The sequence below is a fragment of the Capra hircus genome, unplaced genomic scaffold, assembly GCF_001704415.2.
Source record: "Capra hircus breed San Clemente unplaced genomic scaffold, ASM170441v1, whole genome shotgun sequence".
Lineage (NCBI taxonomy): Eukaryota > Metazoa > Chordata > Mammalia > Artiodactyla > Bovidae > Capra > Capra hircus.
Window position 1 is genome coordinate 42,930 of NW_017190162.1, and position 26,290 is coordinate 69,219.

General features: G+C 40.2%; 1 pseudogene; it reads right to left on the minus strand.

Moving 5' to 3' along the window:
- Positions 1–17,044: 17,044 nt before the first annotated feature.
- On the minus strand, positions 17,045–22,686 carry LOC102190594 (annotated as a pseudogene).
- Between the last annotated feature and the right edge of the window lie 3,604 nt (positions 22,687–26,290).

Genomic DNA, 26,290 nt, shown 5'->3' on the forward strand with positions numbered 1-26,290 from the left:
CTGGGTTCGATCCCTGGGTCGGGAAGATGCCCTGGAGAAAGGCAAGGTTACCCATTTCAGGCCAGGATATTTAATGTAACATTTATTTCAAAATAGAAGCCAATAGCATAAAAAATTATTTCATTATAAATATGTTTCTAAACAGTTCCTGAGCTATGAAGAGAAGGCCCAGTCTGTCCAGCTGACTAGTGAAAAATTCAAATATTTATTTAATACTTGAATGTCAAATGTTAATATTTGAATATAGAATATTTATTTAATATTTGAATATTTATCCAAATGTTTTTATATTGCTTTTAATATAACTGCCTTTTTCTATGAATACACATATTGATTATATCTCTTCTTGAGTACCAAGCATGCAATTGAGAGTAATTTTCTTTAATGTGCTTTTACAGCTCTTTTTTAACTTTTATTTACAAGGCCTTCATATTCTCACAAGGCATATAAACCTTGAAGTTAATTATATCATGATTATTAATGACAAATATTTGAAGTTTATTTAGAATGAGAAAGTGAATTGACAGTAATCCGATTAATCAGTATTTGCATAATACTTTCAGGTTACCATTTTCTTGGGTATTTTTCTCATTCCACTGAGGGCAAAGTGAAGTTCTTCATATCCCTAAAAGTTCCTTCTAGCAAACATTTTATATAATTTGTCTTCTCCTCACATTTCTTTTTTTCAATTTTTAATATTTTTTTAAATTGTAATATAAGAGCTTTACAATTTTGTGTTAGTTTCTTCTGTACACCGATGTGAATCAGCTATGTGTGCAAATATGTGCCTTCCCTCCTTGAACCTCACTCCCACCCACTCCATCCTATGCCTCTTGGTCATCAAAGAGCACTGAGCTGAGCTCCCTGTGCTACACAGTAGCTTCCCAATAGCTATCTATTTTACACATGGTAGTGTATATATGTAAATCTTAATCTCCTAGTTTGTCTCACCTTCCCCTTTCCTGCCTTTGTCCACATGTCATTCTCTAGGTCTGCATCTCTATTCCTGCCCTGCAAATAGTTTCATCTGTAACATTTTTCTATATTCTAGAAAAATTACATTTTCTAATGTAGAAGATGGATAAAAAAATAACATTTTCTAGCTAAAAGCATTAAAATATTATATTTGTTTTTCTTTCTCTGACTTAGTTTACTCTTTGTGACAGACTCTAGATTCATCCACATCACTGTAAATGACTCAATTTTGTTCGTTTTATGGCTGAGCAACATTCCATTCCATCTAAGTTGCTTCCATGTCCTGACTATTATAAATAGTGCTGCAATTAACACTGGGGTACATGTGTATTTTTGAATTACAGCTTTCTCAGGCTAATGGAATTGCTGGGTCATATGGTAGTTTTATTGCTAGTTTTATAAGAAACCTCCATACTGTTCTCCATAGTGTTTGTATCAATTTACATCAACAATGAAAGAGGCTTCCCTTTTCTCCATATCCTCTCTAGCACTTATTGTTTGTAGATATTTTGATGATGGCCATTCTGACCTATGTGAAATGATACCTCATTGGAGTTTTAACTTACATTTCTCTAATAATGATAAATGTTGAGCATCTTTTCATGTGTTGGCAATCTGTATGCCTTCTTTAGAGAAGTGTCTGTTGATGGCTTCTGATCAGTTTTGATTAGATTTTTAGTGTTTTTTATATTGAGCTGCATGAGCTGCTTGTATATATTATTAGATTAATCCTTTGTTAGTTTCTTCATTTGCAATTATTTTTCTCCCATTCTGAGGGCTGTTTTTTCACCTTGTTTATAGTTTCCTTTGCTCTAAAAGGCTTTTATATTTTATTAGCTTCAAATTTATTTTTTATTTTAATTACTGTTAGAGGAGGGTCACACAGGATCTTGCTGCCATTTATGTCAAAGAGTGTGCTACTTATGTTTTCTTCTAAAAGTTTTATAATATTTGGCCTTACATTTCAGTCTTTAATCCATTTTGACTTATTTTTGTGTATGGTGTTAGGAAGTGTTCTAATTTAATTCTTTGACATGCATCTGTACACATAGGAACCTGGAATGTTAGCTCCATGAATCAAAGCAAGTTGGAAGTAGTCAAATAGGAGATGGCAAGAGTGAACATCAACATTTTAGGAATCAGCAAAATAAAATGGACAGGAATGGGTGAATTTAACTCACATCACCATTATGTCTACTACTGTGGGCAAGAATCCCTTAGAAGAAATGGAGTAGCCATCCACATCACCATTATATCTACTACTGTTGGCAAGAATCCCTTGGAAGAAATGGAGTAGCCACTATACTCAACAAAAGAGTCCAAAATGCAGTAAATGGATGCAATCTTAAAAACGACAGAATGATCTCTGTCCGTTTCCAAGGCAAACCATTCAATAGCATGGTAATCCAAGTCTATGCCCTGACCAGTAATGCTGAAGAAGCTGAAGTTGAACGGTTCTATGAAGACCTACAAGACCTTTTAGGACTAACACCCCCAACCCCTGAAAAAAAATGTCCTTCTCAACATAGGGGACTGGAATACAAAAGTAGGAAGTCAAGAAACACCTGGAGTTAACAGGCAAATTTGGCCTTGGAGTACAGAATGAAGCAGGGCAAAGGCTAATAGAGTTTTGCCAAGAGAACGCACTGGTCATAGCAAACACCCTCTTCCAACAACACAAGGGAACACTCTACACATGGACATCACCAGATGGCCAACACCAAAATTAGATTGATTATATTCTTTGCAGCCAAAAATGGAGAAGCTCTATACAGTCAGCAAAAACAAGACCGGGAGCTGACTGTGGCTTAGATCATGAACTCCTTATTGCCAAATTCAGACTTAAATCGAAGAAATTGGCTTAAATTGAAATTCAGACTTAAATTGAAGAAAGTAGGGAAAAACACTAGACCATTCAGGTATGACCTAAGTCAAATCCCTTACAATTATACAGTGGAAATAGAGAAATAGATTTCAGGGACTAAATTGAGTGCCAGATGAACTATGGACAGAGGTTCGTGACACTGTACAGGAGACAGGGATCAAGACCATCCTCAAGAAAAAGAAATGCAAAAAATCAAAATGGCTGTCTGAGGAGGCGTTACAAATAGCTGTGAAAAGAAGAGAAGCCAAAAGCAATGAAAAAAGGAAAGATATACCCACTTGAATACTGAGTTCCAAAGAATAGCAAGGAGAGATAAGAAAGCCTTCCCCAGTGATCAGTGCAAAGAAATAGAGGAAAACAATGGAATGGGAAAGACTAGAGATCTCTTCAAGAAAATTAGAGATACTAAGGGAACATTTCATGCAAAGATGGGCTCAATAAAGGACAGAAATGGTATGGACCTAACAGAAGCAGAAGATATTAGGAAGAGGTGGCAACAATACACAGAAGAACTATGTAAAAAAAGATCTTCATGACCCCGATGTTCACAATGGCGTGATCACTCACCTAGAGCCAGACATCCTGGAATGTGAAGTCAAGTGGGCCTTAGGAAGCATCAGTATGAAGGAATTGGAGGTGACAAAATTTCAGGTGAGCTATTTCAAATCCTGAAAGATGATGCTGTGAAAGTGCTGCACTCAATATGCCAGCCAATCTGGAAAACTCAGCAGTGGCTACAGGACTGGAAAAGGTCAGTTTTCATTCCAATCCCAAAAAAAAGGCAATGCCAAAGAAAGTTCAAACTACCACACAATTGCACTCATCTTTACCACAGACTAGTAAAGTAATGCTCAAAATTCTCCAAGCCAGGCTTCAGCAATACGTGAACCGTAAACTTCCAGATGTTCAAGCTGGATTTAGAAAAGGCAGAGGAAACAGAGATCAAATTGCCAACATCCGTTGGATCATGGAAAAAGCAAGAGAGTTCCAGAAAAACATCTCTTTCTGCTTTATTGACTATGGCAAAGCCTTTGACTGTGTGGAGCACCACAAACTGTGGAAAATACTGAAAGAGATGGGAATACCAGACCACCTGACCTGCCTCTTGAGAAACCTGTATGCAGGTCAGAATATAATAATTAGAACTGGACATGGAACAACAGATTTGTTCCAAATAGGAAAAGGAGTACGACAAAGCTGTATATTGTCACCCTGCTTGTTTAACTTATATGCAGAGTAAATCATGAGAAACGCTGTGCTGGATGAAGGACAAGCTGGAATCAAGATTGCCAGAAGAAATATCAATAACCTCAGATATGCAGACAACACCACCCTTATGGCAGAAAGTGAAGAACTAAGAGCCACTTGATGAAAGTGAAAGAGGAGAGTGAAAAAAATTGTCTTAAAGCTCAACATTCAGAAAACTAAGATCATGGCATCCAGACCCATCACTTCATGGCAAATAGATAGGGAAACACTAGAAACTGTGAGAGATTATTTTTGGGGGCTCCCAAATCACTGCAGATGGTGACTGCAGCCATGAAATTAAGACCCTTACTCCTTGGAAGGAAATCTATGACCAACCTAGACAGCATATTAAAAAGCAGAGACATTACTTTGCCTACAAAGGTCCATCTAGTCAAGGTTATGGTTTTTCCAGTAGTCATGTATGGATGTGAGTGTTGGACTACAAAGAAAGCTGATCGCTGAAGAATTGACACTTTCGAACTGTGGTGTTGGAGAAGACTCTTGAGAGTCCCTTGGACTGCAAGGAGATCCAACCAGTCCATCCTAAAGGAGATCAGTCCTGAATGTTCATTGGGGACTGATGCTGAAGCTGAAACTCTAATACTTTGGCCGCCTGATGCAAAGAACTGACCCTTTTGAAAAGACCCTGATGCTGGGAAAGATTGAAGGTGGGAAGAGAAGGGGACGACAGAGGATGAGATGGTTGGATGGCATCTCTGACTCGGTGGACATGAGTTTGATTAAACTCCCAGAGTTGGTGATGGACAGGGAGGCCTGGTGTGCTGCAGTTCATGGAGTCACAAAGAGTTGGACACAACTGAGTGACTGACCTGAACTCTGGAGTTTTCCCAGCACCACTTATTGAAGAAGCTGTCTTTTCTCCACTGTTTATTCTTGCCTCTTTTTTCAAAGATTAGGTGCCCCTAGGAGTATGGGTTTTTCTTTAGGCTTCCTATCCTGTTTCACTCACCTATTTTTCTTTTTTTATGCCTGGCCCAGTCTGTCTTTCTGATTGCTGCTTTGTAGTATAGTCTGAAGTCAGGACGCTTGATTCTTCTGGCTCCGTTTTTCACTCTCAAGAATGCTTTGGCTATTTGGGGTCTTTTGTATTACCATACAAACTGTGGAATTTTTTGTTGTAGTTCTGTGAAAAATGTCATTGGTTGTTTAATAGGGATGGCATTAAATCTCAAGACTGTTTAGGGTAGTATACTTATTTAAATAACATTGATTCATTAAATCCAGGAGCATGATATTATTTCTCCATCTCCATTATCTCTCTGTATCTGTCATCTTTGATTTCTTTCATTAGTGTCTTCTAGTTTCTACATATAGGTCTTTTGTATCCTTTGTTGCTGCTCAGTCATGTCTGACTCTTTGTGACCCCATGGACTGAATCACATCAGGCTGCCCTGTCCTTCATTAACTCCCAGAGTTTGCCCAAATTCATTTCCATTGAGTGAATGATACCATCCAATTATCTCGTCCTCTGCCACCCTCTCCTGCTGCCCTCAGTCTTTCCAAGTATCAGGGTCTTTTCCAATGATTTCACCCTTTGCATCAGTTAGCCAAAGAATTGGAGCTTCAGTATCAATCCTTCCAATAAATGTTCAAGGTTTATTTCCTTTAGGATTGACTTGTTTGATCTCCTTGCTGCCCAAGGGACTCAAGAGTCTTCTCCAGCACCACAGTTTGAAAGCATCAATTCTTGGACACTCAGGCTTCTTTATGGTTCAACTCTCACATCCATATATGACAACAGAAATCCCTAGAAAAACCATAGCTTTGACTATATGGGCCTTTGTTTGGTAAAGTAATGTCTCTGCTTTTTAATACACTGTCTAGATTTGTCATGGTTATTCTTCCATGGAACAAATGTCTAAATTTCATGGATGCAGTCACCCTCCAAAGTGATTTGAGAGCCCAAGAAAATAAAGTCTGTCACTGTTTCCATTGTTTCCCCATCTATTTGCCATGAAGTGATGGGACCAGATGACATGATCATAGTTTTTTTGAATGTTGAATTTTAAGTCAGCTTTTTCACTCTCCTCTTTCACCTTCTTCAAGAGGCTCTTTAGTTCGTCTTCACATTCTGCCATTAAGGTGATGTCATCTGCATATCTGAGGTCACTGATATTTCTCCCAAAAGTCTTAATTCCAGCTTGTGATTCACCCTGCCTAGCATCTTACCTGATGTACTCTAGATATGTGTAATAAGCAAGATGACAAATATACATAGCAAGGTTTAATACTAGATATTTTATTCTTTTGTTGCAATGGTATTGTGTCCTCATTTCTCTTTCTGATTTTTCATTGTTAATGTATTGGAATGCAAGGGATTTCTGTGTATTAATTTTATATCCTGCAACATTACTAAATTCATTAATTGGTTCTAGTAGTTTTCTGGTGCCATGTTTAGGATTTTCTACATATAGTATCATGTCATCTGCAAACAGTGAGAGTTTTACTTCTTTTCCAATATGGATTTCTTTGATTTTTCTTCTCTGATTGTTATGTCTAGGACATACAAAACTATGTTGAACAATAATGACAAGAGTGGACACCCTTCCCTTGTTTCTGATCTTAGAGGAAATGTTTTCAGTTTGTCACTATTGAAAATAATGTTTTCTGTGGGATTGTTAAATATAGCCTTTATTATGTTGAGGTAGGTTCCTTCCATGCCAATTTTCTGGAGAGTTTTTCATAAAATTGGTACTCAATCTTACCTAAACTTCTTTTGCTTTTATTATCATATGGGCTTTAACATTCAATTTGTTAATATAGTGTATAACATTGTTTGATTTGCATATATTAAAGAATCCTTGCATCCCTGGTTAAACCTCACTTAATCATGATGTATAATTTTTTTTAATGTGTTCTTGTATTCTGTTTGCTAGTATTTGGCTGAGGACCATTGCATCTATGTTCATCTGTGCTATTAGCCTCCAATTTTCTTTCTTTGTGATGTGCTTGTCTGGTTTTGGTATCAGGGTGATGGTGGCCTCATAGAATGTGTTTGGGAGTGTTCCTACTTCTTCATGTTTGAAAGTTTTTGAGGAGTATAGGTCTTAGGACTTCTCTAAACATTTTATAGAACTTACCTGTGAATCCATCTGGCCCTGATTTTTTGTCATAGTTTGGATTTTAGTGTCTGTAGTTGATCTGTTCATATTTTTATTTCATTCTAGTCCAGTCTTTAAAAGTTTCACTTTTCTTAGAATTTGCCCATTTCTCCCAGATTGTCCATTTTATTGGTATATCAGTTCAGCTCAGTCACTCAGTCATGTCCGACTCTGCAACCCCATGAATTGCAGCACGCCAGGCCTCCCTGTCTATCACCAACTCCCAGAGTTCACTCAAACTCATGTGCATCGAGTTGGTGATGCCATCCAGCCATCTCATCCTCTGTTGTCCCCTTCTCCTCCTGCTCCCAATCCCTCCCAGCATCAGAGTCTTTTACAATAAGTCAACTCTTCACATGAGATGGCCAAAGTATTGGTATATAGGTGCTCATAATTGTCTCTTATGAGCCTTTGTATTTCTGCATTGTCTGTTGTAACTTCTTTTTCATTTCAAATTTTATTGAGTCTTCTCCCTTTTTTCCTTGATGAGTCCAGCTAATGTTTTGTCAATTTTGTTTATCTTCTCAAAGAATTAGATTTTTTTTCCTTTGTTAAATCTTTACTATTGTTATCTTCATTTCTTTTTCATTTATTTCTACTCTGATCTTTATGATTTATTTCCTTCTATTAAATTTGGGGTTTTGTTTCTTTTCTTTTTCTAGTTGTTTTAGATGTAGAGTTAAGTTGTTTATTTGATATTTTTCTCATTTTTTGAGGTAGCCTTGTATGTCTATAAACTTCCCTCTTAGAACTACTTTTGCTGCATCCCATAGGTTTTGGGGTGTCATGTTTTCCTTGTCATTTGTTTCTAGGTATTTTTCACTTTCCACTTTGATTTCTTCAGCCACCTCTTGGTTATGTAGAAGCGTATTGTTTAAACTGCATGCGTTTGTGGTTTTTACGGTTTTTTCCTGTAACTGATACCTGATCTCATAGCATTGTTGTCAGAAAAGATGCTTGATATGACTTCAATCCTTTTCAATTAACCAAGGCTTGATTTATGACCTAAGATTCAAACCACTCTGTAGTGTTGGTGTTTCATTCCGTCGCCAGCATCTGGCGCCCAGCGCAGGGCATGATGGAACCGAAAGGGTAAGCACCCCGGGGCAAAACGCTGAAAGGGGGACTTTCGGGAAATAAAGAAAAAGAGAAAAGAAAAAAATCCGAAAGGGTGAGCACCCCGGAGCGAAACGCTGAAAGGGGGACTTTCGAGAGAAAGAAAAATTATGGGGAATTCCGCGTCTTTTAAGTCACAATATATGGAGCTGGTTAAGGGGCTCCTGCATTCTATAGGAATTAAAACGTCTACTCACCGCTTGAGTGAGTTGTTCTGTCTTACAGAGCAGCATTGCTATTGGTTTCAATATCAAACAGAAGTACAGCTGAATTTGAAGGAATGGAAAGTGGTGCAGAAGGAGTTAAGAAGGCAGCATCAAAAAGGAAATGTGATTCCTTTAAGGCTGTGGACTCTATGTAGCGCTACAATGCAGGCTTTAAAATTAATGGCTGCTGACAGTGAGGCCGCCTCATGTTATCTTAAGAAGGGGGCTTCACCTCAGCCTCCACCCAAACCCCCAGATGGTAGTAAAGATTCATCCATTGAGACAGATAGAGATGTGAGTTCTGGGGAGGATTCAGATTCCGTAGAGGCAACGACTACTGCCTTTTGGAAGGTTTTATTAAATAGAAAACGAACTTCCAAGGCTGTTAACCCTTCTGCACCACCTTACGCATCCCTATTTCCAGTAGCTGCCGACAAGGCAGAGGTAGGGAGAGAGAGTCAGTGGTTTTGAAAGTACGAAACAAAGTATATTTTGGGAAATGCTTATTAATGACTCTCGTCCTTTAATGTCACTGATTATTGAAGATAAACAATTTGAAAGATTAGTGGACACAGGAGCAGATGTTTCAGTTATTTCTCTCCAGCAGTGGCCTAATGACTGAAAAAAAGAAAAAATTCCTCTTGTTTTAACAGGCTTAAGATCAATAGCAGATGTGTGGGAAAGCGCTCAACCTTTGTCATGCCAATTGTCTAATGGAAAGAAAGTATTTATTTCTTTTTACATTGTTAATATACCTATTAATATCTGGGGAAGGGATCTTTTCTTTTCTTTAGGAACAACGCTCACCATCTCATCGGAAAACTTGTAGCCACTGCTCAGATTCTTCAAGCTCTCCCATTGAAATGGTTAACTGATGTCCCTAAATGGGTTGAGCGGTGGCCGCTTCCAAAAGTGAAGCTCGAGGCTTTAGAACAATTAGTAGAAGAACAGCATCAATCTGGCCATATTGAACCTTCCATGTCCCCTTGGAATTCTCCTGTTTTTGTCATTAAGAAAAAATCTGGTAAATGGAAAATGTTGACTGATTTTAAAAAAGTTAACAAATGTATAGAACCTATGGGAGCTTTGCAATTAGGTCTCCCTTCTCCTGCCTTGATTCCACAAAATTGGTCTTTGATGGTTTTGGATTTGAAGGATTGCTTTTTTACTATTCCTTTGCAAATAAAAGATAGAAATAAATTTGCTTTTACTATTCCCATGTATAATCATGGGCAGTGTCAGGTAACCTTACTATATAGACAGGAAATTTTACTTTAAATATTAATGATCCTAAGGGGCCATTTCAAGTTCATTTTCATATTAATAAATCTTACTCTGCTATAGTATGTGTAAAATTTCCTTATTCTTTACTGTATGGGCAATGGATTTGGAATGAAATTTTGGGAGTTATATCATGTTCTGATTGTAACTTGACTCAATGTATAAATCATTCCTGGTGGAAAAATGTTAAAACAAGATGGTCCATTCCAGTAATTACTCTTTGGTCACTGTGAAAGCACGGACTGAACTCTGGTTGCCTGTTAATCTTACTCGACCTTGGTCGGACTCTTTTGCTGTCACTCATCTTGTGAATGCTGTGCAAACTCTTCTCCATCGATCTCGAAGAATGCTTGGCATTGTCATCGCATCAATTCCCGCCGTGGCTTCAGTAACAGCAATAGCAACTGTAACAGGTCTTGCTTTGCATCAGGGTATACAGACTGCTGATTTTGTCAGGGAGTGTTATAAGGATGCTCATTTATTGTGGCAACAACAGCATGATTTGGACGCTCAATTGGCTACTGATGTATTGAATTTACAACACACTGTTTCCTGGTTAGGAGATCAAGTGACTGTGTTAGCTACAAAGAGTGTGTTAAAATGTGATTGGAACTCATCTCACCTATGTGTAACCCCTGTTCCCTTTAATATGAGTGAGGGTTGGGAAAAGGTGAAAAGGTCTTTAGTGGGACACCAGAATTTAACTGCTGAAATTATGGAATTGAAACAAACTATATTGTCAACTTTTAGTAAGACGCTGCCTGATATTCTTGGTTCTGATATACTGAAGAGTCTTCAAGAAGGATTAGATAACCTTAATCCTTTAGGGCATGTATCTACATTGTCAACAACATCCTTTGTGAATACCTTGTTAATTGTTGCTTTATGTTTTATTGCTTTTATAGTCTACCGGGGCTGCCGAAAAGGGAAACAATTGAAAGAAGCTTTGCGTATTCAAGCACTTATTCAGCATCTGCAAGAAAAGAAAGGGGGAGATGTAAGGAACAAGGTATAAGGAAGGTTGAAAAGTGCTTGCAAATGAGACTCTCAACCAGGGCTGAACATTCTTGCAAACGAGATGTTCTGCCCAGTGTAGGGAACTAGGTATAAGGAAGGTTGAGAAGTGCTTGGAAACGAGACTCTCAACCAGAGCTGAACATTCTTGCAAACGAGATGTTCAGCTAAGAATCCTCTGTTTGTTCCCATGGGGAAAGAACATTTCTTGCACACAAGGATGTTTCTGTGATTCCTCAAAAGGAACAGACCCAGGGACAAAACGGATTCTAAGTTGATAAGGAAGTTCCCCAAAACAAAGTCTTAGCTGCAGTAAATAAGTCGAGGTAAAGGTTATCTCGCCCTGTGCCTGCGCACTGTATAGTCTCTGAATCATAGTGCTTGGCAACTTGCCCTGTAGGTTGTTGTGCAGGGGATATAAAATAAAGCAGCTGTAAGAAGCGAGTGTTAAAATACAAAGATTCAAACCACTCTGCAGTGTTGGTGTTTCATTCCATCTCCAGCAATTTTCTTTTGTGAAAAACCTTTCATGTATTTCATAGGTGCAAGTATAGAATCCAGTATAGAATCTGGAACTTTTCAAAATTCCTATTATAAACTTTCTAGGAAAATTGATATATACTGATGGTGATAATTAACTTTTGACATAAATAGAGCTCAATTCATCCAGAAAACATATAATGAGAACTAGAACACTAATTCTGAGTTAACCATTGCCACCTGAATGAACGCCAGTTGAAGGCTCAGGTAAAAAGAAAGAGAGGTAAGATGTGGCCTAAATTAATTACAAGTTTATGATGCTTTGTTTGTTTGTTTGTTTTTCGTTTTTTTTTTTTTACTGTGCAGTTCAACTTTTATTTTAATAAAATCAGAATATGCACAGCATATGCAGCGCTAGCATCTAAACTAATACAATAAGCAATTACTAAAGCTACAGTGACCTGAAGTTCAATCTTCACATTCAGCAAGTTTAAATCCAAACCTTGTTTAGTAACTAAAAATACTGCTTGCTGATAAAACTTGCTCAAATGCTATCACTGAATGTACAAGTCACTGATTATGCCAATACAACAAAGATAACCACGGGTTTCCTGCCGGGAGCCAGCACAGGAGATCCCACCCACAGCAAAGGTCATGAGGAAAAGGCCTGATGGGCAAAAGCAGATCAGGACTCAAGGGAGTCCCCGACCCCATCCATGACAAGGTCATGCGGAAGAGGCCTGATGGGCAAGGTGGATCAAGACTCAAGGGTTCCCCTAGATCTGCTCGACCATCTACCCCCAAAACCAAAATCTGTCTGTTATACTACACTCTTATGTCATTAACAGGGGCTATCCCCAACCACCTTTCTCTGGAAAATTAACTTAGAGCTCCAGTTAATAGTCTCTTGCATATAAAAGGAGTGTCTCAGCTCAGACCTCTCTGCTGGCACTCTAGCTTGTGTGACAGGTTTATTCACACTCCTGCTACTATGCACATAATTGTTTACAACCTCTCAACCATAAACAGCACAGAGAGTTCAGAGTATTTTGAAAGTCTTAGTTAGCATAGGGTTTTTCTAAAGATAAAAATCATGTTGGTGAAGGGTTTCATTGCTGAGTTAATGATTGCCGCCAGGCCTCCATATCCTTAGGCACCTGGGAGTATGTTAATCAATGTAATTGCAATGTAGAAAAAGAAATATAGTAGTTTTGATGTTAGCAATACTATACTTTTGAGTTAATGAATTTTCTCTTTGTTATAAATCACAGTACTCCTCTTTCTTTGTTATAAATAGTTGTATCCTTGCTATGTAAGAATGTAACTTTATCACTATCTTAAGACTAAGTAGATCTTAAGGGAAAACAAGTTTTCTGATTAACTGACCTTTATCAATAGAAAGAAAGATGGGGCCATAAAATGTTAATCGGTCTCCAGACCAGAGGATATTGTAAACAAACGTAAGACCCTTGTAAGAACAAAGGTATGCAAAGAACACTCTGTCTTTAGATAAGCGTCAGAGCAGCTGACCCTGCGTGACTGTTTCTTACATTTATCTCTATGTACAACTTAAAGTATAAAAGCTTCCCTGAAAAATAAAGAGACAGACCAGGTCCAGGACCAGTTCCACAAAAGCCTGGTTCCCCTGTGTCATTATTTCTTTCAATTCTCTCTCTCTCTCTCTCTCTCTCTCTCTCTCTCTCTCTCATTCTCCTTTTCAGGCTGATCCCTTGGAGCACAGAGGCTCTCTGCATTCACTTTTTTTTTGCCTGGGCTTGTAAGACCTGACCAGGAAGGCGCTCTGCATCTTCACTCCTTCAGGAGACCAAGAGGGCGCCTGTGGCCTACGTAAACGGTGCAAGTCTCTTGTCTTGAGACTTTATTGACTTTCTGTGTAAAGCAAGGAATATAAGCCTCTTTCTCTCCTCTATTCTCTTAACTTCAAATTCTTTCCTATCTCTCCCCAAATCATATATCTCCCTCGCCTCGCCGTCCATGCTTCACATACCCTGGATCCAACAGGGGCTGGACCCTGGTAGTTTCTGGATTGCAATGAGCAAGAAATCCACCAAAAAATAAAAATAAAAAAATACAACGAAACAAAACACACAGTATTTGAATATGGACACTTCATATCAGTGTTTTGAAGTGTTTCATTAATATTTTAAGAAAAGTGTATCAAAACGTTGGAATGATTTAATTTAAAGTCACCAACTTTGTTTTTACTAACATCAGAAAGTTATGGCTACACTGCCAATGCCAGGTCTGCTTAATTTGACTTAAGAGTTTAATATAACTTATCGAGGTAGCAAGAATACACAGAAGAACTGTACAAAAAAGATCTTCATGACCCAGATAATCACGATGGTGTGATCACTCACCCAGATCCAGACATCCTGAAATGTGAAGTCAAGTGGGCCTTAGAAAGCATCACTATGAACAAAGCTAGTGGAGGTGATGGAATTTAAGATGATGCTGTGAAAGTGCTGCACTCAATATGCCAGCAAATTTGGAAAACTCAGCAGTGGCCACAGGACTGGAAAAGGTCAGTTTTCATTCCAATCCCAAAGAAAGGCAATGCCAAAGAATGTTCAAACTACTGCACAATTGTATTCATCTCACATGCTAATAAAGTAATGCTCAAAATTCTCCAAGCCAGGCTTCAGCAATATGTGAACCGTGAACTTCCTGATGTTCAAGCTAGTTTTAGAAAAGGCAGAGGAACCAGATATCAAATTGCCAACATCCGCTGGATCATCAAAAAAGCAAGAGAGTACCAGAAAAATATCTATTTCTGCTTTATTGACTATGCCAAGCCTTTGACTGTGTGGATCACAATAAACTGTGGAAAATTCTAAAAGAGATGGGAATACCAGACCACTGGACCTGCCTCTTGAGAAATCTGTATGCAGGTCAGGAAGCAATGGTTAGAACTGGACATGGAACAACAGACTGGTTTCAAATAGGAAAAGGAGTACGTCAAGGCTATATATTGTCACCCTGCTTATTTAACTTTTATGCAGTGTACATCATGAGAAACGCTGGACTGGAAGAAACACAAGCTGGAATCAAGATTACCGGGAGAAATATCAATAACCTCAGATATGCAGATGACACCACCTTTATGGCAGAAAGTGAAGAGGAACTAAAAAGCCTCTTGATGAAAGTGAAATTGGAGAGTGAAAAGGTTGGCTTAAAGCTCAACACTCAGAAAATGAAGATCATGGCATCCGGTCCCATCACTTCATGGCAAATAGATGGGGAAATAGTGTTAGACTTTATTTTTGGGGGCTTCAAAATCACTGCAGATGTTGACTGCAGCCATGAAATTAAAAGACGCTTGCTCCTTGGAAGGAAAGTTATGACCAACCTAGAAAGCATATTCAAAAGCTGAGACATTGCTTTGCCGACTAAGGTCTGTCTAGTCAAGGCTATGGTTTTTCGTGAGGTCATGTATGGATGTCAGAGTTGGACTGTGAAGAAGGCTGAGTGCCGAAGAATTGATGCTTTAGAACTGTGGTGTTGGAGAAGACTCTTGAGAGCCCCTTGGACTGCAAGGAGATCTAACCAGTCCATTCTGAAGGAGATTAGCCCTGGGATTTCTTTGGAAGGAATGATGCTAAAGCTGAAACTCCAGTACTTTGGCCACCTCATGTGAAGAGTTGACTCATTGGAAAAGACTCTGATGCTGGGAGGGACTGGGGGCAGGAGGAGAAGAGGACGACAGAGGATGAGATGGCTGATCGCATCACTGACTCAATGGACATGCGTCTGAGTGAACTCCGGGAGTTGGTGATGGACAGGGAGGCCTGGCGTGCTGTGATTCATGGGGTCGCAAAAGTCGGACACAACTGAGCGACTGAACTGAACATTAAAAGCTCACACTACCCTGAAATATATAACTCTATGCATACAGTGACATTCAACGTTCAAGTGCCAGTGTTTTTGTACTGTCTTTTGGTGAAGTTTCTTTTTAAACTTTCAAAGAATCACTTTTAGGCTTACAAAAATAAGTATTTGTCAAAATGTTCAATAAATATAACATGATGCTACTGCTACTACTGCTAAGTCACTTCAGTCGTATTCAACTCTATGCGACCCCATAGACAGCAGCCCACAGGCTCCTCTGTCCCTGGGATTCTCCAGGCAAGAATACTGGAGTGGGTTGCAGCAAAAAGTATGTAGAAATCTGTCATGTGCAGATAGTTTTCCTCCCAACTATCATTCCCATGGTCCCAAATAGATTTTAGAATCTAGTCCCATCCCCTTCCTAGACAAGCTGTGTTCAACAATCTCCAAGAGACAAAATAAGATTGGAAGTATAAGGACATGCATACAAGACATATATATATATATATGCCACAATACACTTGAAAATCTATTGCACTTTAGGAAATTTTCGCCATCTTCCTATGCCACTGTAAAAAGATTCAGCATTTTGATCACCGCATTCTGGCCACAAAATTAGCACAGAATTCAAAAGTGGCAGAGGCATTTTAGTGGTGGACAATGCTCATCTTAGGCCAGATTTAGCATAAACAGACTATAAATACAATGGAAACCCATGCAACTAAAACTGACTAAAACTGAACTGTGTAGAAGAATTGACACCTTGTGCAGTTATGTACATATTTCTAACCTATGTGATCTCAAAGACTTCAGTTTGTTACTCTTCTGGAGCTGTGTTTACAAATTCTATAGCAAGCCAGTTTAACATCTCAACACAGCTTGAACAGAGTAATATGAATCAGCATTTAAAAGAAAGTCTGCTGAATTTAATTCTTCCTGTTCATACCCTCTTGACCAAAAAACATCAACACTAGTATGCGTTATTAGACCAAAAATCATCCAGGGCCCTGACAAGGGCTGGTCATTGCTGCAGTCAGCCATTCTACCATTTCAATTTCACTTATGGCAGGCATTTTAAAAGTCTTAAGTAGATGAATTCTCCTGAAACCCTATCTCAAGTTATCAGACCTTTAAACTTTCCCTGTAATATTATGCCCACATTTGGCTAGCTCATAATTAATGATCTGCCTAAACACTGAAAGAGGAATTGCTGTATTTACTTGCATTAAATTTGAAAACAGTGCTTTGAATGTATGCATGTATTCATACATCACCTCATCATGACTGGAATGGCTTGTTTAAAGACTATCGGGTTGTAAATACCTATCCAGGATAGAGTGAAGAAATCAAAACCTTAACTTAATATAGTTCGCCACATTAGAAACTAATTCCATTAATATGCTTCAAAGACATTTGTTGTTTGTTTCCCCTCAATCTGCAAATATCCAAAAGCCCTAATGCAGGCTACTGCATAGGTTCTTTCCTTATAATATTTATGGATGAATTGATGATTCCTGTTGTATCACACCTGTGTGCCAAGGTTTGATTTTAGCCCAAGTTCATTAAATTTATTTTGTCAAAAACAATTGATATCTTGAGCATTACTGAGCCAACAGGACATCAAAATAAAAAGTTGTATAAAGTTAAAGGCACAGTGCATTAACAAACAAATGATCCTCAGTCACAAATTATAAATGCAGTTTGGGATGGGGGTTGGGAGGGGAGTTAATCCAAACTACAGCAATGAAGTCTTCAAACCACCTTATGAATAGGGCTGCTGATTGTTCCTTTTGACTCTCCATGTGACCTTGAGCTCCCTTAAAAAAAATTCATTGGAGAATCTCAGCTGGTAATGTACTGCAATTTCTTGAAGCTATACAAGGTATAGTCTGGCTAAGTTACATGTGGTTTCCATATTAGTTTGTTTGGCAGGGTGACCTACTGCAAAGCAGGTTCAGTTACCCCACTAGTCAACCCCCTGGGAGTTATAATTTCCTCCATATTCATCACTGTTGTAAAGGCCTCCATAGCCACCTCCACCAAACCCTCTGCTGCTTCCATGGCCGCCTCCATCACTGCAGTTGCTGCTGGCTCGGCTGCTGCTGAAGCTGGAACTGCTGTCACCACTACTCTGTCAATAGTCTCTGGCACCAAATCTTCCACTGAATCTACTACTTTTGGATCATCCACGACTGCTACCCTTGTAGTGGTATTCATAAGCCATGTTTTGTAACCAAAATGGCACTTCCTGTTTAGCTTCAACAAGAAGATCCAACAAATCCTTGGTAATATTTATGTTCCTCTCATTAAAGAATGAGGTGGCAAGGCCAAGGTATCCTACACATCCTATACAGCCAATGCAATGTACATATTCTTCAATATCACTTGGCAAGTCAAAATTGATAACGTGTTTCACGTTTGATATGTCCAGTCCTCTTGCTGCTACTGTTGTAGCCATGAGAATCAGGCTTTTTCCTAAGCAGAACTGGTAAAGGACCTCTTCTCTATCTCTCTGAGATTGGTCTGCATGGATACAGGTACAAGCATATCCTTCATGGTATAAGAAATCCTCTAGAGAATCTGCACCCTTTTTGGTCTCCACAAACACTAAGGTCAGTGCATCTTTGCCTGTTGCATTTAGAAGGTCAAGCAGAAATGACTGTTTGTCTGACTCTTCCACCCAAACTACTTTCTGTGTGATGTTTTCAGAGGAAGAGTCAACTCTTCCTATGGCCAAAAATATATATTTATTCAAGAAATCATTACCACACATCTGTATTTCGTTAGGGAAGGTAGCACTAAACATCATAGTGTGGTGAACTCCCTTTGGTGGCATAATAGCTTGTTCAATGATTCTATGTATTCGAGGTTCAAACCCCATATCCAACATCTGATCAACTTCACCTAACACCAAGTATTTGCAGAAGTCTAATCAAATTTTCCCTCTTTCCATCATATCCACTAGACGTCCTAGAGTGGTAACTAACAAATGGCATCCATGTTCTAAGCCTAAAATTTGCTAGCCAATATCAGCACCACCATAAACCACACAAGGACAAACTCTAGATTGGTATGAAAATATCCTGGCTTCCTCATAGATCTGTACAGCCAATTCTCTAGTTGGTGCTAACACCAAAGAGATTGGGTATTGTTTTCAGCACCCATATCTTCCATTTTCCTTCATGGCCCTCAGAGCCTGGTCTGGACCCACAAAATAAATCTGACTCAAGATGGGCAAGAGAAATGCTGCAGTTTTCCCAGACCCTGTTTGGGCACAGACCGTCAAGTCATTCTTCTCTTTGATAATAGAAATAGCATGCTTTTGCACTGGAGTTGGGTGAGTATAACAAGTAAGCTCAATGTTTCCCATAATAATTACTCCCATCTAACATCACTAAAACTTTCACTGTGTGAAGGACCTTTGTTGCCTGTTGCTTCAACTGGAATGTCCTCATACTTTTCAAAGTTAACCCCAGTGTTGCCTCCAGTAAATGCCGGAGTCCAACTCCAGCAGCCAGGAATTCAACTTGAAGAGGCAAATGGTGTCGGTGATGAGACAGCCTCTCATTTTTCTTTTGGACTGCCTGTTTATTCCAAGTTTAAGATTCTCTTTTATACTTATACAAAAACATTAGGTCAGAGGTTTGACATTTTCAGTTCCCCCTCACCCAGATTTATTATCTCCATAAATCATTGTTACTCGTCAGAGTTCCTGCTTCAGCGATTCTCTCAGAATCAGCTTTACCATCTATTATCTACCTCCTCTAATGTGTCTTATAGTTAACTTGTGATTACATTGTAACTCATTATACATTCCTCAGTTTACCACTTATCTTCCTAAATCCTGTTTGCCCCTAACATCCTGAGCTCACTATCTCTCAGAAAGGCTTCTAGCTATAGTGTCTCTAAAAATTCCTAACTTCTATAAGCTATAGTAAAATATGCTAACTTTACAATATTCTTTAAATCTTTAACTTCTAACTATTTTAATTATTTCTAAGCCCTAAATTCAATAAACTCCTTTGTCATAAACATTCTCCTCACAAATAGGCTTCAGATATCAATCCCTCCCATGGCCTCAAGCTGAAGCCTATGTGCTTATCCTGGAACTCTTTTGTAGAAGTCCTTGAACAAATGTCAATGATTAACTGTATGAATTATTTTCTGAGCAATGCTGCAGAAGGCTTTGTGCCTTCTCATGCTCCTCTCAAGAATAATAAGCACCTTAATATTCCTTTTCAGTCAATTCAGCCAAGGAGAGGAAAAGACAAGTCAGAATTACAAAGCCTAACTCCTTCATCCTGGGATCCATGCCTGCGGAATGAGGAGAGGGGGCTGGGGACTGTGCCTCCATTTTGTCAGTAATGCCTAACGCGGCTCCTGACAAGAAAAGTTCTTGTTCCAAGCATTCATTTGGTGGGAGTGGCTTTGACCAATCATCTTCATCGGATTTGTCACACCAGCGACTATTTCCATACTTATATTTGCCAAAGCCACCTCTGCCACCACGACTGCCAAAATTGTCATAGTCACTTCATCCACAGTCACCGAACCTTCCCCTTGACCCACTTCCATGATCACTGAAGAAATTAGACTTCCCTCTTGAATCACTGTGGGAACCAAAACTGCTGTATGCTTCCTTATCTTTACTAGAACTCCACCCTGAACTGTCTTTATCATAGAATCCTTTAGTAGCTTCTCTGGTCCTTAGGTGAGGAGAAATATAGCACCCTTTGCTGGCTATACTTCCTCCATTCTGATTATCTGATGAGTTTGGGTCTAGGCCAGCAAACTGCTGGTCTAGCCCAAGTGCATTTTCACTGCCACACGACTCATCCCTGAAGAGTATGGAGAACTTGGAGTCTTCCGCTGCTGAGCTAATGTGTTGGGTTCAACACGAAGGCCCTCTCACAGGAGAACTGTGGCTCTAATGATGCTTTTGTTTTGACAGAGTATATAAATCAGTGACTTGGAGCTATTTTTGAAAAATATGGAGCATGCCAATCACATTTTTCTTTTTTTTCTAACATAAATTTATTTATTTTAATTGGAGGTCAATTACCTTACAATATTTTATTGGTTTTGCCATACATCAACATGAATCCACCACAGGTATACATGTGTCCCCATCCTGAACCCCTCTCCCTCCTCCCTCCCCGTACCATCCCTCTGGGTCATCCCAGTGCCCAATCACATGTTTTATATTGCTATCATTACCCTTGTGTTCCTCAGTTTACTCATTTGTAAAATGAAGATAAGTTTTAGTGCCTGAGATTTTGGGGTCCTTTGTTAGCACACAGCATAACCTAGCCTATTTTGACACACGTGAACAAAATACATTTATAGAACCTGAGTGGTAGGATGGTGGAATTTATCAGGAGCTCGGTGTTTAACAGAACCCATAAGGAGGAACATGTACTCAAGGATGAATGAAAAAGTGGCAGGAAGTCCAAGAGGCAGATTAAGCTTTGAGGGCCTGAAATCCAAAAAGGAACTAAGAAGGCTAATTTTTACCCTGTTTCAGGAGGATACTGAACACTCCCTCTTCTCCAAGTGTTTTAAGATTAACGAGGAAGGAAAGTAGAACTACTCATCTCCACCAGGGGAAGGTGTGCAGACCGGAAAAGTGAGAACATCTCCAAAGATATTCTGCTGTGGGCTTTTTCATCACAGAAATGACTTCACCTCTGAAATCACTAACTCAAGAATCCTGTTCTTGCCCACAATTCCGTTTCCTTTCAGACCCTGGTTTAAAACCTATTTTCCAATTTCATTGACCACTACCCCCACTTTCTTAATTTTTCATATTCAGCTAAGAGACTCCCAGATCATTATTTTTTATAACATTTATACCAATAATCTAAAGTTTCTGGCCCTCTATCTTTTCATTATTCACTTAGTGACAAACCCAGCTTTTGTCCTTTCTGTGACATGGAACAATAGACTGGTTCCAAATAGAAAAAGGAATACATCAAGGCTGTATATTGTCACACTGCTTATTTAACTTATATGGAGAGTATGTCATGAGAAACGCTGGGCTGGAGGAAGCACAAGCTGGAATCAAGATTGCCGGGAGAAATATCAATAACCTCAGATATGCAGATGACACCTCCCTTATGGCAGAAAGTGAAGAACTAAAGAGCCTCTTGATGAAAGTGAGAGAGGAGAGTGAAAAAGTTGGCTTAAAGCTCAACATTCAGAAAACGAAGATCATGGCATCCGGTCCCATCACTTCATGGCAAATAGATGGGGAAACAGTGGAAATGGTGTCAGACTTTTTTTTTGTGGGCTCCAAAATCACTGCAGATGGTGATTGCAGCCATGAAATTAAAAGACACTTGCTCCTTGGAAGGAAAGTTATGACCAACTTGGACAGCGTATTAGAAAGCAGAGAGATAACTTTGCCAACAAAGGTCCATCTAGTCAAGGCTATGGTTTTCCCAGTAGTCATGTATGGACATGAGAGTTGGACTATAAAGAAAGCTGAGCACAGAAGAATTGATGCTTTTGAACTGTGGTGTTGGAGAAGACTTTTGAGAGTCCCTTGGGCTTCAAGGAAATCCAACCAGTCCACCCTAGAGGAGATCAGTCCTGGGTGTTCATTGGAAGGACTGATGTTGAAGCTGAAACTCCAATACTTTGGCCATCTGATGTGGAGAGCTGACTCATTTGAAAAGACACTGATGCTGGGAAAGATTGGGGGCAGGAGGAGAAGGGGACAACACAGGATGAAATGGTTGGATGGCATCACCGATACAGTGTACATGGGTTTGGGTGGACTCCGGGAGTTGGTGATGGACAGGTAGCCCTGGCGTGTTGCAGTTCATGGGGTCGCAAAGAGTCAGACACAACTGAGCAACTGAACTGAACTGTGTGCCCACAAACAGTATTGCAAGAAGTTCTCCCAAAGGACAGATTAGCATCAAGATAAAGTCAATCATCACCTTAAATGGTCCCCAGTAGCCTATGTTTTTCATGTCCATCCAGTTCCAGCCTCAAGTTAATTGTGTCTATTTCAAACCTTCTCTGGATAGAGGTCTACTCTGTTATTCCTCTTTGCCCTCCACCTGCCTCTCCATTCTAAACAGATGATCTTACCTCCTACTTCATAGAGAAAGTGAAAAGGTTGGACAACCTCACTTTTCAACTATCAGACCCATGTATCCACTTACTTCTGTACCCCTCTTCTCATTTGCAAGATATTATTTTCCAATATTAAATCTATAACTTTTTCTTTATGTTTTCACTTTTCCTTTCTCCCCTTTTTTAATCAAGTAGGTAGCTCTGCACTCACTGGTAGGGAGGGATGTGGCTAGACAGGATGTAAAAGGTCGCTGGTGTCTCCTTCCAAAAGCCTAAACTCTGGTACTGGAGAGTGTGGTAGGTATTTTAAAACAACCACAAAATCTCCCCCTCCTCTTTCCATATCCTTTGGTAGTGCCTTCCCACACTGACTCTAGGATGGCCCTGTGACTTGCATTGGCCAAGGTGACATTAACAAATATGACATGAGCAGAGGCTTGAAAAAATGCTTCCACCGTATGGGATTGCCCTCTTGCTGCCCTTGGGAACTCTGGGATCACTGTGTGAAGAAGCCTGGGCTAGCCACATGATTCAGAGAGTAAGCCATCCCAGCTGAGGCTCCCAGACCAACCAGCGTGCTAATGCCACACAGGTGAGGGAGGATATCTTAGATCAGTGCTTCTCAAACTGTAGTGTACACATAAACCACCAGGTGTTCTTGCCGAAAACCAGAAACTCATTCATTAGGGCTAGAGTGGGACTAGAGCACCTACATTTCCAATAAGTTTCTGGGTGCTGCTGGTCTGAGAAGCGTGCTTTGCAAAGATGTGACAGGGACTTCCCTGGCAATCCAGTGGTTAGTACTCTGTGCTTCCACTGCAAGGGGCCCAGGTTCAACTCCTGGTTGGGGAACTAAGATCCCACATGCCACGAAGGATGGCTGAACATGCTCCAGGCCCATTTCTAAATCAGGAGAACTACCAAGCTGACCCATACTATGTTGTAGTAGTAGTGTTAGTTGCTCAGTTGTGTCCAACTCTTTGTGACTCCATGGACTGTAGCCCACCAGGCTCCTCTGTCCATGGAACTCTCCAGGCAAGAATACTGGAGTGGGTAGCCATTCCCTTCTCCAGGGGATTTTCCCGACCCAGGGATTGAACCCGGGTATCCTGCATTGTAGGAAGATTCTTTACCATCTGAGCCACCAGGGAAGAGCTATGGGCAATAATAATGTGGGTTTTAAGATGCTAAGTTTTAGGGAGCTATTACACAGCAAAAGCTAGCTGATACAGAAGTATGAGAACTTAGATAAAACATCTTGGAAAAGCAGAGGAAAGAGCAATGCTCCATGGGCTCCTCCCCTAGGCTGGGCATGGAGGAAAGGAGAGAGAAAAGTCTACAGCCCCACAGCAGAGAGCATGTGAGTTCTTCCTGGCTATGCATGAAAGAAGAGCAGGACTCAAGGAGGGGTAGCTACATGTTCATTTTTACAGAGATGATCAGAAGCACTGTCTCAAACCTTCCTGGGCCCCAGGCACAGGTGGGAGGCAGCAGAAGGGTCACAGAAACAGTGATGGCAACATCTCAAGGGCAACCATGAGGACCAAAACCCAGTGATCCTAAGACCCCCTAGGAATCATCAAGGTCACTTGTCTGTCACCCCAGCAGGCAATTAACAAAACCATAAAGTTTTTTTCTACAAGGTGATTTTTATCCCATCTAAGGACTGATGGTGAAGCTGAAGCTCCAATACTTTGGCCACCTGATGTGAAGAGCTGACTCATTGGAAAAGACCCTGATGCGGGGAAAGATTGAAGGCAGGAGGAGAAGGGGACAACAGAGGATGAGATGGCTGGATGGCATCACCAACTAAATAGACAAGAGTTTGAGCAAGCTCCGGGAGTTGGTGAAGAACAGGGAAGCCTGGCATGCTACAGTCCATGGGGTTGCAAAGAGTCAGACACCACTGAGCGACTGAACAAAAGTTAGTGAAACTGCCGCCCTCTTTTTCTTCATTTTGCTATAATAGAGGAGGCCCTGGTCCCCCTATCAGTCACCATTTCTCCCTCCTGTTAATTAAATCACACTCTCTCAGCCAGATTTTTCTCACCAGTGTGAGAATTCAGCATAGTTAAATGTCCCTCTTTAAAGTCCCATTGAGTCACAGCCTCATCTAGCACAGCTTTACCTTCAACTCCCTTATGGGAACCAGAAGGTACCCCTCCAGATAGAGGAACTGCAGAAAGGGAGGCTGACCACATTGTAAAAGGCACCCCTGCCTTCAGGCTACAGGCCCAGGCCCACATTATCAGCCAGAATGCAGAGCCTGGCTGGATTCCAGCCTGCTCTTGTGTCCTCCTGTCAGACATCCTGGCCACACCCTGGTCCCGCTGTCACTGGTTTCCCTGCGCGCTCCTCAGAGCCCAACTTCTCAGTGGAGTTGTCTGTAATTGTTCCCTCCCTGCTGTCATCTCCTACTCATTCTCAGCACAGTCCAGTCTGGGTTCCAACCCAGTACTGCTACCTAAACAGCTCTTTCAAAACTTATTAACGGTTTCTGCATTCTTGAATCCAGGAGACATTTTTAATGTCTCACCTAATTGACTTTGCAATAGTGTTTACACTGTTGACAGCTTCTGCCTTCAAACTCTCTCTTCTTTCAGCTTTGATGATATCACCTCCTGCTTGGCTCTCCTCTCGTTTCACTGCTGGACTTTCAGAGCTCAGCACTTGGGAGACTGGGCTTTGTATATCCATGACCCTAATAGTACCTACCCTGCAAGGTTGTTGTAAGAATTAAATCATGTAATACAGCTAGCTAGCTAGCTAGCTATAGATAGAAACCCATTGCATGATGTGGAGTAAGCTTCAAGTATTCTGAGTCACTGCCATTGTCATGAGAAGCTTACCCTCCTCTGGCTAGTTATTCAATGTTTTAGAATGTTTAGAATTCCTTCAGACTCAGTCTTAGGCCATTTTTCTTCTCTATGGTTTGTTCAGTAACCCCTGATTGACTTTTTTGGGCCAGATTTCTCATTGGAGCTCCAGACCTAGAAATCTAGTTGTCAATTTGACAATCCCTCTTGGTTGACTCAAGGTCATCTCAAGTTTAATATGTGAACGGGAAAACTATCTATTCTATTATGCAGTCAAAAACATAGGAGTTGGTCTTGGTACTTTCCTCTTTCTCAGTCCTGCCTCTTGCTTCAGTCCAATCCACCAGCCAAGGCAGACTGGTTTTACCTCCTTATAGCTCATTAAAAACGTTTTTTTTTTGGGGGGGGGCACATTGCATGCCATGTGAGATCTTAGTTCCCCAACCACGGATCATACCTGCACCCATACATTGGAGGCATCGAGTCTTAACCACCGGGCTGCCAGGGAAGTCCCTTCAAGGCCCTTTAATCTGTTTACTTCTCTTCATTGCCACTACCCCGACCTTAGCCCAGGTTTGCACCCTCTGTCCCCTGTAAAAACTGCTTAACTGGTCTCTGTCTCCACTCTGCTTTCTTCTGATTTTGAATCAGTGATTTATTCCAGTCTTGTCACTCCTGACCTTGGAGTCTATCATGGCTTCCAATGGGTCTTTGGGTAAAGACTCAAGTTGTTGAAGCTTATAAATTGTGTGGTTAGGGGTCTTGAATGTCAGAACTTATCATGATGTCAAGCACATACTTGACTTCTGGGAGGAAGCACTTTTATATCTGGTCTTTGAAAGCAAACCACTGACTATATTAGCAGAAACGAAATTCCAAAAATAGTTTTGCTGGAGTCCAGTGAATTGAGATGGAGGCAGAAGATGTGCTCGGGCAAAAGGGGAGGAGAATCTGAAGTAGATGGCAGTAGGAAAGGAAGGGATGGAGAGACAGTGTGAGAACAGAATCTGCAGGCCTGGCTGAGGGAAAATGAGACCAATGGTTGAAATGGGGGAAAGAAAAAAATATTTCTTTTGATTCTCTCTTTTTCATGAGGTTTCAAACATTATAAACAGGGGTGCGAAAATCACATCTTTAATACTTTATTATTTGTATTTATTCATTTATTTTTGGCTTCACTGGGTCATTGTTGCTGCACACGGGCTTTCACTAGTT